This window comes from Elgaria multicarinata, chromosome 3 (genome assembly GCF_023053635.1).
Source record: "Elgaria multicarinata webbii isolate HBS135686 ecotype San Diego chromosome 3, rElgMul1.1.pri, whole genome shotgun sequence".
NCBI lineage: Eukaryota > Metazoa > Chordata > Lepidosauria > Squamata > Anguidae > Elgaria > Elgaria multicarinata.
This window is the reverse complement of record NC_086173.1, coordinates 173,064,179-173,080,512: the sequence shown is the minus strand read 5'-3', so window position 1 is coordinate 173,080,512 and position 16,334 is coordinate 173,064,179. Positions and strand designations below refer to the sequence as shown.

General features: G+C 44.9%; 1 pseudogene; it reads left to right on the top strand.

Annotated features, from left to right (window-relative positions):
* The window catches only part of LOC134395798 (zinc finger protein 208-like), a 215,598-nt pseudogene that overhangs the window by 100,322 nt on the left and 98,942 nt on the right, over positions 1–16,334 (top strand).

Here is a 16,334-nt window from a genome sequence, read left to right as displayed (position 1 = left end):
AATATGCCCCCTCCCCAAGAAATACAAAGCAAATACATAAGAACATAAGAACAGCCCTGCTGGATCAGACCAAGGGTCCATCTAGTTCAGCACTCTGTTCACACAGCCATCGGCCAGGGATGGACAAGCAGGACATGGTGCAATAGCACCCTCCCACCCATGTTCCCCAGCAACTGGTGCCCACAGGCTTACTGCCTCGAATACTGGAGATAGCACACAACCATCAGGGCTAGTAGCCATCGATAGCCTTCTCCTCCAGAAATTTATCCAACCCCCTTTCAAAGCCATCCAAATGGGTGGCCATCACTACATCTTGTGGTAGTGAGTTCCATAATTTAACTATGTGCTGCGTGAAGAAGTCCTTCCTTTTATTTGTTCTGAATCTCCCAACAATCAACTTCCTGGGATAATGACCCCACTGGGTTCTAGTGTTTTGAGAGAGGGAGAAAAATGTCTCCCCGTCCACATTCTCCACACCAGGCATAATTTTGTACACCTCTATCATCATAGAATCATAGAATCATAGAATAGCAGAGTTGGAAGGGGCCTACAAGGCCATCGAGTCCAACCCCCTGCTCAATGCAGGAATCCACCCTAAAGCATCCCTGACAGATGGTTGTCCAGCTGCCTCTTGAATGCCTCTAGTGTGGGAGAGCCCACAACCAATCATGTCTCCCCTTATCTTCCTCTTCTCCAAGTTAAACGTATCAATGCAGCTCCTCCTGATACCCCACCCCACCCTTGGACACCCCTTGAGAAAATATATTCTGAACCTCTTTTTTATAATTTTGATCTCCAGAATTACAAAAATAACACAGCAACAACAAACCTGTCACATAAAATGCTGCAATGAATATCAGCTCTGTCCCCCAAAGACTGACTTTCTCCCCTGGAACCCCTTACCTTCCTGAGTGGAGATGGTCCCTTCTGCACACGGAGCACAGCCATAGCAGCAAAGGGGCTTTCCTTCCGGAATCACCTTGACGTGTCCAGGGGAGCAGCTTTTGCTACACCTTGACCGAGGCATGGACTGCCCGTGATGACAAGGAACATCAAGAAAAACTGTTAGTGGCGTATTTGTAAGCTCTGGCACTGTGTGATAGACCTGGAAAGGACACCAGCATTCCTTGGTCTCCAGGCCTGGTTTCACCACCAAATTACTTGAACCCCCTGATGCTAAGTAGCTTGAAGGGAAAGGATTTGGGCTGTTCTTGCTTTCAGGTCTTTGTTTTTTGTTTGGCTTCGTACTGGAAGAACTAAGGGCAAATGCCATCTACCACAGTTGGGCAGAATCTAGATCTGAATCTACTGCTAAATCTCTGAGTGATTTGTAACCAGAAATAGGGGAAGGGCTATAGCTCAGCATGTGTTGTGTGCAGAACGTCCCAGTTTTGATCCCCAGTTTCTCCAGGTAGGGCAAGGGGAAAAATCCCACCTGAAACCCTCGAGAGCTCTTGCTGCCAGTCATAGAATCATAGAATCATAGAATAGCAGAGTTGGAATGGGCCTACAAGGCCATCGAGTCCAACCCCCTGCTCAATGCAGGAATCCACCCTAAAGCATCCCTGACAGATGGTTGTCCAGCTGCCTCTTGAAGGCCTCTAATGTGGGAGAGCCCACCACCTCCCTAGGTCACTGATTCCATTGTCGCACTGCTCTAACAAACAGTCAGGAAGTTTTTCCTGATGTCCAGCTGGAATCTGGCTTCCTGTCACTTGAGCCCGTTATTCCGTGTCCTGCACTCTGGGAGGATTGAGAAGAGATCCTGGCCCTCCTCTGTGTGACAACCTTTTAAGTATTTGAAGAGTGCTATCCTGTCTCCCCTCAACCTTCTCTTCTCCAGGCTAAACATGCCCAGTTCTTTCAGTCTCTCTTCATAGGGCTTTGTTTCCAGACCCCTGATCATCCTGGTTGCCCAGTCATTGCTGATAGTACTGGGTTAGATGGACCGCTGGTCTGACTCCCTAAGTCATACTACTGAAATAAAGAGGTGTGTGTGTGTGTGTGTGTGTGTGTGTGTGTGTGTGTGTGTGTGTTGGGAACTTAACCAGGATTGGAGGAGCTGTCATAGCTCAGTGAGATAAAGCACATGTTTTGCATGCTGAAGATCCAAGATTCGATCCCCAGTTTCTCCAGGTATAGGGTGACCATATGAAAAGGAGGACTGGGCTCCTGTATCTTTAACAGTTGTATTGAAAAGGGAATTTCAGCAGGTGTCATTTGTATATATGGGGAACCTGGTAAAATTCCCTCTTCATTACAACAGTTAAAGCTGCAGGAGCCCTGCCCTCTTTTAAATCTGGTCACTCTAGTATAGCTCCTGCACGTTTAACTGTTGTGATGAAGAGGGAATTTCACCAGGTTCTCCATAAATACAAATGACACCTGCTGAAATTCCCTTTTCTATGCAACTGTGCAAAAGCTGGGTTGCAGTTAAACCTCAAAAAAACCAAGATTATGGCAACTAGCTTGATTGATAACTGGAAAATAGAGAAACGTGGAGGCTGTGACAGACTTTGCATTTCTGGGCGCAAAGATTACTGCAGATGCTGACTGTAGCCAGGAAATCAGAAGACGTTTACTTCTTGGGAGGAGAGCAATGACAAATCTTGATAAAATAGTTAAGAGCAGAGACACCACACTGACAACAAAGGTCCGCATAGTTAAAGCAATGGTATTCCCCGTAGTAACCTACGGCTGCGAGAGCTGGACCATAAAGAAAGCTGAGCGAAGGAAGATAGATGCTTTTGAACTGTGGTGCTGGAGGAAAATGCTGAGAGTGCCTTGGACTGCAAGAAGATCAAACCAGTCGATACTCCAGGAAATAAAGCCAGACTGCTCACTTGAGGGAAAGTTATTAAAGGCAAAACTGAAGTACTTTGGCCACATAATGAGAAGACAGGATCCCCTGGAGAAGAGGCTGATGCTAGGGAAAGTGGAAGGCAAAAGGAAGAGGGGCCGACCAAGGGCAAGATGGATGGAGGATATTCTGGAGGTGACAGACTTGACCTTGGGGGAGCTAGGGGTGGCAACGGCGGACAGAAAGCTCTGGCGTGGGCTGGTCCATGAAGTCACGAAGAGTCGGAAACGACTGAACGAATAAACAACAACGAATGCAACTATTAAAGATACGGGAGCCCTGTCCTCCTTTTCATACGGTCAACCGTATCCAGGTAGAGCAAGGAAAAACCATGCCACCTGAAACCCTGGAGTTCTCTTGCTGCCAGTCAGTGTGGACAATACTGGGCTAGATGGACCCCTGGTCGGCAACTTTCTATGTTCCTATTATTTTTGCATGGATGGCCTGTGAGTTCCTTTCAGGTCTGGTACTCAGAACCCTTTAATTCTTTTATTCTAGGCTGTGGTTAGTAGTGACGTTGGCTCTCCCCTGCCTATAACTACAGGGAAAAGAAAAGAAAATGATATTTAGGAAGAGGGGGTACATGGAGAAGAAGACTGGAAACACGCATGATTTTGCATGGTACAAAGGAAATCCTTTTTCTGTGAAGATGTTGCGTTAAGGGTGTGAAGCAGAGATTTCCTCGTTTAACTGTTTCTGCTTTGCAGTTTTAACAACCACCAGTATTTATTTATTTATTACATTGACACCCTACCATTTTTTTCCTTCAAGGAACCCAGGGTGTTCATTGGAAGCCTCCTAATACTTAAGTCAGACCATTGCTCCATCTGGCCCAGTATTGGCGAAACTGACAAGGCAGCCAGGGCTCTCCACGGTTTCAGGAAAGATTCTTTTCCTCTCCTCACTTGGAGAAGTTGTTGATCAAACCACAGAACTTCTGCATGTCAAATGCATGCTCTGAGCTAATTCTTCAGTCTTTAAGGGAAGCTCGGAGGGTGGCAACAAGGGAGAGGGCCTGTTTGGTGGTGGCCCCACCGACCGTGGAATGATCTCCCTGATGAGGCTCGCCTGGTGCCAACATTGTTATCCTTCAGGCACAAGGTCAAGACATTTCTCTTCTCCCAGGCATTTAACAGCATTTAACAACGCTAAGTTTGTGTTTAAACGGACCCAAGAATTGTTGTTTTTAAGTGGATACTGTTGTTTTTATACTGTTGTTTTTATACTGTTGTTTTTATACTGTTGTTTTTATTTTTCTGATGTTTTTTAAAATTTTGTATACTTTTTTTTTTTAATGTTTACTGTTTTAACTTTTGTGAACTGTCCAGAGAGCTTCGGCTGTGGGGCGGTATATAAATGTAATAAATAAATAAATAAATAAATAAATAAATATTAAGCCAATCTTCCTTTCAGCCCAATGCTTGCAAGTAGGGATGGGTCGGAAATCTGGAGGATTCAAGATCGGTCAGGTATGCTTTAAGGTGGATTCCTGCATTGAGCAGGGGGTTGGACTTGATGGCCTTTTATGCACCTTCCAACTCTGCTATTCTATGCCCATATTTACTTGGTCAGGAAATATGGCAGAAAGCATAGATAATACATGACAATTTATTTAAGCTAAAAAAAACCCACTGTATTTATTTAAAACAATATACATAAATGGTACAATGGAACACACAGACTGTGTGTTCCATTGTACCAGGATGATCAGGGGTCTGGAAACAAAGCCCTATGAAGAGAGACTGAAAGAATTGGGCATGTTTAGCCTGGAGAAGAGAAGATGGAGGGGAGACATGATAGCACTCTTCAAATACTTAAAAGGTTGTCACACTGAGAAGGGCCAGGATCTCTTCTCGATCCTCCCAGAGTGCAGGACACGGAATAACGGGCTCAAGTTAAAGGAAGCCAGATTCCAGCTGGACATCAGGAAAAACTTCCTGACTGTTAGAGCAGTACGACAATGGAACCACATACCTAGGGAGGTTGTGGGCTCTCCCACACTAGAGGCCTTCAAGAGGCAGCTGGACAACCATCTGTCAGGAATACTTTAGGGTGGATTCCTGCATTGAGCCGGGGGTTGGACTCGATGGCCTTGTAGGCCCCTTCCAACTCTGCTATTCTATGATTCAATGATCTTCTCCCCATGGCTTCTGCCAAGTTCCTTTCTCTAAACCCGTGGGAGAAACACTACATGATGACATAGAATTGATTTTCTGGGACTTCTGGGGGCGGGGGCATGAACATTGTGGAGAGTTACATTAGGGGTCATTTTAACTCAGGCCTAAGTTATGCAGTGGTGAAGTACTCCAGTTGGGTTGAGTCCAGATTATCTGCTTTTTTATGATTCTAGTGTAACACACACCTAGGGTGACCATATGACCGGATTTGCCCGGATTTGTCCGGGTTTTTGATGGCAAATCCAGGAGGGGGAGGGGAAATCTGGATTTTTCCCAAAGGGCAGCTCTAATGGGAATTAACAAAAATGCTTATACCTCCGTCATTTTTTAAGATAAAGACATGAAATTTGGCACAATGGTAGCTCTTAGGAAGGGCTTTAGTCATACCAAATTTGAAACAGATCTGTTCATCCATTGATTTTTTAGGAATTTTTTAAAAATTGAGGTTTTAAATTTATTATTTTTTAAATCGTCTTTTTTAAAGATAAAGAGATGAAACTTTGCACCATGAAAGGATTTAGGTAGAGCTTTAGCCACACCAAATTTGAAACAGAGCCGTTCATCCTTTGATTTTTTAGGAATTTTTTAAAAATTGAGGTTTTAAAATTATTATTTTTAAAATCATCATTTTTAAAGATAAAGAGATGAAAGTTGGCACCATGATAACTTTTAGGTAGAGCTTTAGCCATACCAAATTTGAAACAGATCTGCGGCCAGTAGCAAACCCTGTTAACAACAGCAGCAGCTTGCAATGAGTGAAGATAGTCAGAAAAGATATTTGAGGGAAGGGGAGAATTAAACACACAGAGTATAGCAAAAGCTTCAAAGTACAGCAAAACCTACAAAAGTAGGAGTGAGTGAAGTTAATTTCAGATACATTGAATCTCTCACTTGTTCTTTATTTCAGTGATTTTAACATTAAGATGTTATGTAGAACAGATTTGTCTTAAATGTGTGCTGTAAAATCAGACATGTGACCAAGGCTATATTTGGGTGGGCACGCCCCCTTGGTACTGGACATGCCCCCTTGGGGGCGACCATGTTGTCCTCCTTTTTGGTTTCCAAAATATGGTCACCCTACACACACCTGCTTTCGATGTTCAGAAATGTCAGCTGGTCCAGAATGCTGCAGCCAGACTATTGACTGGGCTCAGTTATGTGGGGAACGTTGCACCTTTGTGACAACCATTTCACTGGCTATTGCTCTCATTCTGGTCACAATTTAAAGGCCGATATGGCTTGGGACCAGTCTATCAGAAAGACCACCTTCTCTCAAAGAATAGGGACACGAGAGAGGCCTTCCTGGTGGCTGTTGCCAGGCTCTGGAACTCTCTGCCAATGGAAGCTAGTTTGGCTTTTTCTGTTCTCCTTCCTCTGGAAGACAAAACATTTTTCTTTCTTTTTTTAAGCATGCCATATAAGCTATGTTTTACATTAATTTATTTTACGTTATGTTAACATTAAGGTTAAATCAATTAATTCAGATTTTGTTTTTAATCCAGATTTTAGCATTATCTGCCCTAAACACCATTACTGGCAGAAATGAAGGATAAAAGTATAATAGAACAGATTTCTGTATAAATGTATAATAGAAAAAATGAATAGATTTTTCTCACCTGGTTAAGCCATGCAGTGGAATCCTCATCAATTGTAAAGTTTCTGTCTGGGGATGCGTGTCTGTCTAGGCTCCCAATTTTCATTGAACCCACTGAGTTATTAGGAGGCACCAACCAGTTCAACAAAATATCGTAGTTAGCTGTCAGTTCTCCCTCTCTGTCATGATACATTCTGCCCATGGAGGAATTGGAAAACCCAATGTTTCTCAGAAAAGGGTGAAGCTAGGATGACAGAGGAAAGCAGAATTATTATTATTATTATTATTATTATTATTATTATTATTATTATTTATATAGCACCATCGATGTACATGGTGCTGTACAGAGTAAAACAGTAAATAGCAAGACCCTGCTGCATAGGCTTACATTCTAATAAAATCATAGTAAAACAATAAGGAGGGGAAGAGAATGCAAACAGGCACAGGGTAGGGTAAACAGGCACAGGGTAGTGTAAAACTAACAGTATAATTGATGCTTGATATCTCAGTACCGTCCATTTTGACATTGGAACTCCCACGATTCTGCACTGGTTATTTCACGGTTGGACTACTGCAACGTTCTTCTCTCTGGCCTTCCTTCTTCTCACATCAGTCCGTTGGTTTCTGTTCACCACTCTGCCGCAAAGATCATCTTCTTGGCTCGCCGCTCCGACCATGTTACTCCGCTTCTGAAATCTCTTCATTGGCTTCCAATTCACTTCAGAATCCAATATAAACTTCTCCTGTTAACCTTCAAAGCTTTTCACGGTCTAGCTCCTTCCTATCTCTCCTCTCTCATCTCACACTCCTCTGATGCCATGTTTCTCGCCTGCCCGAGGGCCTCTACTTCCCTTGCTCGGCTTCGTCCATTTTCGTCTGCTGCCCCTTACGCCTGGAACGCTCTTCCAGAACATTTGAGAACTACAAGTTCAACCGCAGCTTTTAAAGCTCAACTAAAAACTTTTCTTTTTCCTAAAGCTTTTAACACTTGATGTTGTGCAGACTTCTACTGTTACTTTCTACTGTTAGTTTTACCCTACCCTGTGCCTGCTTACCCTACCCTGTACCTGTTTGCATTCTCTTCCCCTCCTTATTGTTTTACTATGATTTTATTAGATTGTAAGCCTATGCGGCAGGGTCTTGCTATTTACTGTTTTACTCTGTACAGCACCATGTACATTGATGGTGCTATATAAATAAATAAATAATAATAATAATAAGACCAAAGCGTTGCCTCCTGGAATCACAATGGCTGTGTAATATTGGCTCACATAGGGCTTTCTTATTTGATTGACTGATTGACTGATTTCCTACCGCCCTATAAATGAAGCTCTCTTTCAAAAACACACACCAAAACTTTCCTACCTTTGTAGATTCCCAATTTTCATTGAAACAGCTATGCTATTGGGTAGCATCAAATTTATTCCAGTCATTCTATCAGCCCTACGGAATAACCCCCATAATCCCCACTAAAATGGCCACAGCCCATAGTAGCAGGGAATAAGGGGAGTTATTTATTTATTTATTTATTTATTTATTACATTCCTATACTGCCCAATAGCCAGAGCTCTCTGGGCGGTTTAGTTATTTGGAGTTATAGTTATTTGTTATAGTTATAGTTATTTGGAGTTATAGTTATTTAGAGTAAACACATCTGGAGTACACCAGATGTGAAGATGGCAGCATTAGATAATTTAGGCCTGAGTGAAAATGCCCACTCATGCAAGTTTCCATAATGTCCAACCAGCTCCTTGGAGTCCCTTAAGATCATAGAATCATAGACTCATAGAATAGCAGAGTTGGAAGGGGCCTACAAGGCCATTGAGTCCAACCCCCTGCTCAGTGCAGAAATCCACCTCAAAGCATCCGTGACAGATGGTTGTCCAGCTGCCTCTTGAATGACTCCAGTGTGGGAGAGCCCACCACCTCCCTAGGCAACTGATTCCATTGTCGTACTGCTCTAACAGTCAGGAAGTCCAATATTATGTCATGCTGCAATGTTTCAACCAGTGAGTTTTCCCTCACCCTAACCCCACTACAATACTGAGGGGAATTTCAGGGCCTGATTTTCAACCCAAAATTTCTGTGGAAGGCTTAGGGTTAGGGTAGATGGATTTAGTTTTGCATTTTGACGAGAATTCTGGAAACTGGAGTTGGTGCTTCCATTAATGAAATTGGGGGAAGTCATTTCCATTAGTGGATCTGGCCCCTGTTGAAGGGCAGAAACCTAAATATAAATATTTACATCTTCAAACATAGAGATTACATGTCATCCATGTAGGGTGACCCTATGAAAAGGAGGACAGGGCTCCTGTATTTTCAATACAGTTGTATTGAAAAGGGAATTTCAGCAGGTGTCATTTGTATATATGGGGAACTTGGTGAAATTCTCTTTTCATCACCACAGTTAAAGCTGCAGGAGCCCTGCCCTCTTTTAAATCTGGTCACTCTAGTATAGCTCCTGCAACTTTAACTGTGGTGATGAAGGGGGAATTTCACCAGGTTCTCCATATATACAAATGACATCTGCTGAAATCCCCTTTTCTATGCAACTGTTAAAGATACAGGAGCCCTGTCCTCCTTTCCATAGGGTCACCCAAGTACTGTAGGCATAAAATGATAAGAGGAAATGAAACACTGTCTTTTCTGGCTTGGCTTCCCAGACTGAGGGCTTTGCTAGATAGAGGTTTGAGCCTGGGCTGACCCCGGGATCACCTCTGTGCATCCAGATGATGCACAGGGGATCCCAGGGTCAGCCTGGGCTGAAACCTTCTTCGGCCCGGGCTAACTGGAACCTCTTTTGGCCCGGTTTTTACCCGTGGCATCAAGCCGAGCCCGAGACTGCAGGCGTCTAGCTTGTTTTGCCGCTTTTCCCAGCTACCGCGCTTACTCGCAAGTACCCGGGACAAGCGGTGGAGTCCAGGGGAGGTGTGTGGGGAGATCGGAGGCAGGGGGGAAGGGGGAAGGGGCCTGGCGGGCAGGCAATGGAGGTGGAAGGGATGGGGGGGAAACCAAGCTGGTGGGAGAAGGGGGAACTCATGGCCAGGGAGGGGTGAGGGGGGAGAAGGGGTTTGTGTGTGTGTGTGTGTTTTTAAAGGGCCTTACCTAAGTGCAGGAGCGTTCCTATGTCTGGCCCCTTTAAAAAATAAAAATTCAGCGGACGCGACGGGGCTTTGCTTTCCCTCGTTGTGTCCACATCTAGCAAGGCATGACAAGTAGCACGGGCTCACCACTCCTCCCACCCGGATTAGGTGGTAGGTCTAGCAAAGCCCTGAGACCAACGACCAGAGACCGAATATGGTCCTGATATCCGGCCTGTATCTCCATATAAGCACCCAAAGACAACATAGAGCAAGTTTAGAGGGAACCATAGAAGAGCCAAGGAACTGTCACAGCAGCAGCCCAGTCTGGAGGGGACAGGACATGGTGGATTGAGCTCAGGAGACCTTCCCCTACATGAAGAAGCACCTATGTAAATTCCATGGAGATTAGGCAATACCCACAGCCCATGAAGAGGAGAGTCCCACCATGCCTAATGGGGTCTCAGATGGTTTGTGTGACCTTCAGAAGAGAGTGAAAAAGTAGGATCTGCACAGTAATTGGGGTCCCCTCTGGGAAATGCAAAATTTCTACAGGAAACAACTGCACGCTTGAAATCTTCTCAGAGGCCACTTCCAGATATACAGAATTCAGCAATTCTATAAGATTTAGTATAGATTTCCATGATAGAAAAGGGAATACCTGCCATGGCTGTATCCCTTGAAGATCCAAACTGTCTCTGCCCACGATCACCCTCTGCTTGGATCTGGAAGACAATGCATCATGAATGGCATGGGCCACAAACAGGACACTGTTATAAACATTGTAGTTGTCTGGAGACAGACTTTGTTCAAGCACATCCAGGTTCAATTGCTCTTGCTGTTCACATCTCCTCCAGCTTTTCATGGACAAGGCATGCTTTGAATAGAAACAGCGAAAAGCTTTCTTCCAGTAGGGTATGAATCCAGGTAGATCAACATTGCCATTTTTGGGCTTGTTGTTTGTCTGGGTTGAGAAGGAAACGAACCAATGGCTGTGCTTGAAATGCAATGTACTGGCAGAAAATGTCCGGGTGATGTCCCACAAAGCTGTTGTGATCCAGATTTTCCTTTCAGTGGAGTCAACCAATTTTTCATGCATTGCCATTAGAATGTGTATTTCAGAACCGAAAGAGCGAGTCTCTGCATAGAAAATGAATACATTGACTTGTTTCCACATGAGAACTAAGTCAGTGGGAAATTTTGGTGAATACTGGAAGAGTTTTCTCACACTTTGTGAGATAGCAACGCAGATACCATGAGTGGTGAGCAGAGGTGTCAACATCTTCCTGGACCTTTCTCCACTGTCATTGTTTGGAGTTATGAGACCAATCCAATTCCATCTGTAATGCTGGAGAAGTTTGACAATCCCCAGGTACAGGGACTCTTGTTTGGGGACCACCCCATAGAAAAAAGGAAAATGAGTTTTATCATTATGGTTATTGGAGACAGAACTATAACTGATCTGGTAAGGAATAAAAGAGATTAATGTCAGTTTGTTTTCCCCTGGATAAACCTCAGAAATCTTTTAACATACACCAAACTCTGGTTGGTGGCCCAGCTACGCCCCTATCTGGACAGGGATAACCTGGCTTCAGTTGTCCATGCTCTGGTAACCTCCAAGTTAGATTACTGCAATGTGCTCTACGTAGGGCTGCCTTTGAAGACGGTTCGGAAGCTGCAGCTCGTGCAAAATGCAGCGGCCAGATTGATTTCGGGAACCAGAAGGTTTGACCATATAACACCTGTTCTGGTTCACTTGCACTGGCTGCCTGTATGTTTCTGAGCCCAATTCAAGGTGCTGGTTTTGACCTATAAAGCCTCCTCTGAACACGCTCCAGCTTGTCTGCATCCTTCTTGAATTGTGGAGCCCAGAACTGAACGCAATACTCTAGATGAGGCCTAACCAGGGCTGAATAGAGAGATCTCCTTATAAAAGGAGGGATCTCCTTATATATATCTCCTTATAAAATTCAGTTCCCTGCACTGGGTTTAGCAAAGACCATCTGGGATGCAGTTTGAAAGGGGATGCATCAGTTAAAACACTATCCTATCTCTGGTCCCCAGGTATCCCTTTTCCCTTTCCGACACATAAGAAAATGGCAGCCTTTCGCTCTGTGGGGAAACTAGGCGGCATTTGGGGTGTTATGATGCCGAGGACAGAACCTTTTTCTACAGACATCAGAAGGCTTTTTGGGATTTAAAGCAAAGTGCATTTGGATTGCACTCCTGATTCTTACCTGTGGGATTTTGAAGATGCCCAACACAGTTGAAATATAGATTGAGATTTCAGAGTCGGGCCCTTCTACAACCGCCAACAGGTCATTCTGCCTTCCACAAATGCAGTTTGGGATATTTGAAAGCCTAGGACACAGTAGATCTATCACAGCACCATGCGTGAATTGTGCATGGTAGGAATTGTCATAGATTTTGTAGCCCAGGGTGACGTTAGGCAAGAGATGTGGATTCTGGTTAATCTCATGGATGGCAAACAAGAACGCCAGGTCATGCAAGTACATTTTGTGTAGTTCTCTGCAGCAAAATATATTGTCACATTGTCATTGTCAGATTCCCAGTTTTGCCAACTGAAAGCCATTAGCAGAAAATGAAAACTCTCAGAGTTTCCCCTCAGCCTGTTTCTCACCTGCCTTGCATGATGAACTGATCTGAAGGCCTCAAAACCTTGTGCATTTTGGGTGAGCTTTGGATGGGCTTACAGTAAATTAACGAAGTGAGCAAGTCAACACAGAACTCTTGGGACTCTGGTAATTACTGACCATGAACAGTGGTGCTGCCTTCTCCATCAGTGCACCAGCAGAACAAAGCACTAGACAGGAAGAGCAGGGACTTACACCTCATGGCACCCTTGGCTTGCTTCCTACTTTGGACCAGATGAGGGGACATCACTGTAATCTAGGAATGTGTTGAAGGTCTGACAGGCCAAAGGGAACAGTTTTCATAGAATCATAGAATAGTAGAGTTGGAAGGGGCCTATAAGGTAGGGTGACCATATGAAAAGGAGGACAGGGCTCCTGTATCTTTAACAGTTATATTGAAAATGTAAGTTCAGCAGGTGTCATTTGTATATATGGAGAACCTGGTGAAATTCGTCTTCATCACACCAGTTAAAGCTGCAGGAACCCTGCCCTCTTTTAAACCTGCTCACTCTAGTATAGCTCCTGCACCTTTAACTGTTGTGATGAAGAGGAAATTTCACCAGATTCTCCATACATACAAATTAGGGCCGTGCACAGACCCCCCGATCTGCTTCTCTTCCAGATTTGCAACTTCCGGATTGGGTCCGCTCCGCTCCACTCTGCCTACGGTCCGGTCTGCTTCGCTGTGAAGCTCTGGATCCGGATCAGAGCTCCACTTTTCCCCTCATAGACTTGCACTGAAATCAAAAAATGCCTACAACTTTTTTTCTGTTGATGTTAGAATCCTTAAACTCAGCACCATGATAACTTATCGATGTATACACATGCATGCCAAGGCTCAAGCCAATCCAAGTGTCCCCTGATTTTGGGGGGATTTTTGAAAATCCGACACCCCATTTTCAGACATGGACTGTTCTCTGACATTTTGACAGATAAAAACTTTGAAGTGGGCACCCTCACAGATGCCATCTAGATCCACATTCATGGCAAGTTTCAAGCAAATCCCATCATCCCCTGATTTTTGACAGGGTTTTCCCCTTTTAACTCACCCCAATTCAAGTCCCGTGCTAGAACTCCATCAATTTGCATGTTAGAAACCTCAAATTAGGCACAATGACAGCTGATACATGTATACACATGCATGCCAAGCCTCAAGCAAATCCAAGCCTCCCCTGATTTTGGGGGGAGTTTTGAAAATCTGACACCCCAGTATCTCAGGGATTTTTAAAGCTGCAGACAGCTCAATGGGGCCATTTCAAAGGAAATCCCAACATGCCATGAATTGGGGAGTAGATAAACCTAAATATGAATCTTCTTCCACACTTGAAAAATTTATTTGGAACTTCAAAAAGTCTAAGAGAGCGCAGGAAGGACTTATTCTCTGAGTCAAAGCAAGACACACACAAACCATCCCTGCAAGGTGGGCACAGAGGAGGACAGGCAGCACTGGGAGCTAGCATGCCAGAGGCTTGTGGGGTTGAACCACAAAGCCCATCATGTAGTACACCTCCCAGGCACCAGGCGGGCAGAGAGGCAGGCAGAAATATGCCATAGATCTATGGGGAAGTCAGTCCCAGCAGATACCCCAAAACAACATCACCCAGGCGGAGGCGGGAAGGCAGGCATGGAGCAGAGATTTCTGGGGGCACAAGGAAGTGAGCCAAGGATCGTTTCAAAGCCAGTAATGCAAACCATCCCTGTGAGCGGGGAGCAGCACAGAGAGATGCCTTTTCTTTTGCATCCCATAACTAGGAGGCTAGGAGGATAAGAGTAAAGCTTTGTGATCCTTGCTTCAGAGTTGATTGACTGCATTGTGATCACATCCATTATTAAACAACAACAAAATAATAACGTTAATAATAGCAGTACTAATTAATATTAATAGCAATAACAACAACAACAACAACGAGTAGTTGAACCACAATGAAAGCCTGCCTGACTTCACTGAAGAGGAAAAGCCAGGAGAGCTTGGGCTATGGGGTGTAAATATAAAATGGAATAAATAAATAAATAAATAAACAAAGGAGGGGTGGAATTAAAAGCAGTAGTGTTGCTGAATAAACAACAACAAGAAGATTTTTTTTAAAAAAGGCTATATGTGTCTTTTACCAGTAAGAGGAAAGTGGACGTGCCCAGGGGGAAGGGGATATGACAATTTGACTGGCCCTAAGTAAGTACCAGTCTTTAAGAAGCTACCTGACACTTCAACTCATGACAGGCATAGCTTCTCCACTGGTTAATCTTTGGAGGGTTCTAATGGAGGAGGGCAACCAGGATGATCACGGGTCTGGAAACAAAGCCTTATGAAGAGAGACTGAAAGAACTGGGCATGTCATAGAATAGCAGAGTTGGAAGGGGCCTACAGGGCCATCGAGTCCAACCCCCTGCTCAATGCAGGAATCCACCCTCCCCAACAGATGCTTGTCCAGCTGCCTCTTGAAGGCCTCTAGTGTGGGAGAGCCCACAACCTCCCTAGGTAACTGGTTCCATTGTTGTACTGCTCTAACAGTCAGGAAGTTTTTCCTGATGTCCAGCTGGAATCTGGCTTCCTTTAACTTGAGTCCATTATTCCGTGTCCTGCACTTTGGGGGGATCGAGAAGAGATCCTGGCCCTCCTCTGTGTGACAACCTTTTAAGTATTTGAAGAGTGCTCTCATGGCTCCCCTCAATCTTCTCTTCTCCAGGCTAAACATGCCCAGTTCTTTCAGTCTCCCTTCGTAGGGCTTTGTTTCCTGACCCCTGATCATCCTGGTTGCCCACTCATTGCTGATAGTACTGGGTTAGATGGACCGCTGGTCTGACTCCCTAAGTCATACTGCTGAAATAAAGAGGGGTTTGTGTGTGTGTGTGTGTGTTGGGAGCTTAACCAGGATTGGAGGAGCTGTCATAGCTCAGTGAGATAAAGCACATGTTTTGCATGCTGAAGGTCCAAGAATCGATCCCAAGTTTCTCCAGGTATAGGGTGACCATATGAAAAAGAGGACAGGGCTCCTGTATCTTTAACAGTTGTATTGAAAAGGGAATTTCAGCAGGTGTCATTTGTATATATGGAGAACCTGGTGAAATTCCCTCTTCATTACAACAGTTAAAGCTGCAGGAGCCCTGCCCTCTTTTAAATCTGGTCACTCTAGTATAGCTCCTGCACCTTTAACTATTGTGATGAAGAGGGAATTTCACCATGTTCTCCATGAATACAAATGACACCTGCTGAAATTCCCTTTTCTATGCAACTGTGCAAAAGCTGGGTTGCAGTTAAACCTTAAAAAAAACCAAGATTATGGAAAGCCAGCTTGATTGGTGTCGTCCACCTGCCCGCCGGCCTCCTGTTGCTGGCGAAAGAGCCACCCGGGCCCACCCGGGCCGGAGAGTTCGGCGGAAGCCGCCGCCGCTGGCTTCTTCCACCGAGCTCTATGACCCAGGTGGCTCTTTCGCCAGCAACAGGAGGCCGGCGGGCAGGTGGACGGCACCAAGGACGCAGTCGATTCCCCGGTGAAGCCGCCAGGCCCGGCAACTCTTCACCCCGTCCCCGCGAGGGGCAATGCGGGGCCTCCTCCTCCTCCTCCTCCTCCTCCGCCTCTTCTTGGAATGCTTAAGGTACTGGCTACATCATTGATTTGTGGGCGCACTGCAGGCACACTCCAGGCACCCCGAAGACTCTGTGTAGACAGGCCCCTGGTTGCCCTCCTCTGAACACGCTCCAGCTTGTCTGCATCCTTCTTGAATTGTGGAGCCCAGAACTGGATGCAATAATCTAGAAGAGTACCATTTTCGTACCGTTTTAAATGTGTTATATCCTGCTTGGTGTAGATCGACCCTTAATGTTCTGCCAAAGTTAGTAAATCAGGGCACATTTTAGAAAATTCCACTTCAAAGCAGATTATGGCCATGGCTAGACCAGGCGATATCCTAGGGATTGCCCCAGGATCATCCTGTGTGCTCACATGATGCTCAGGGAATCCTGGGAGCAAG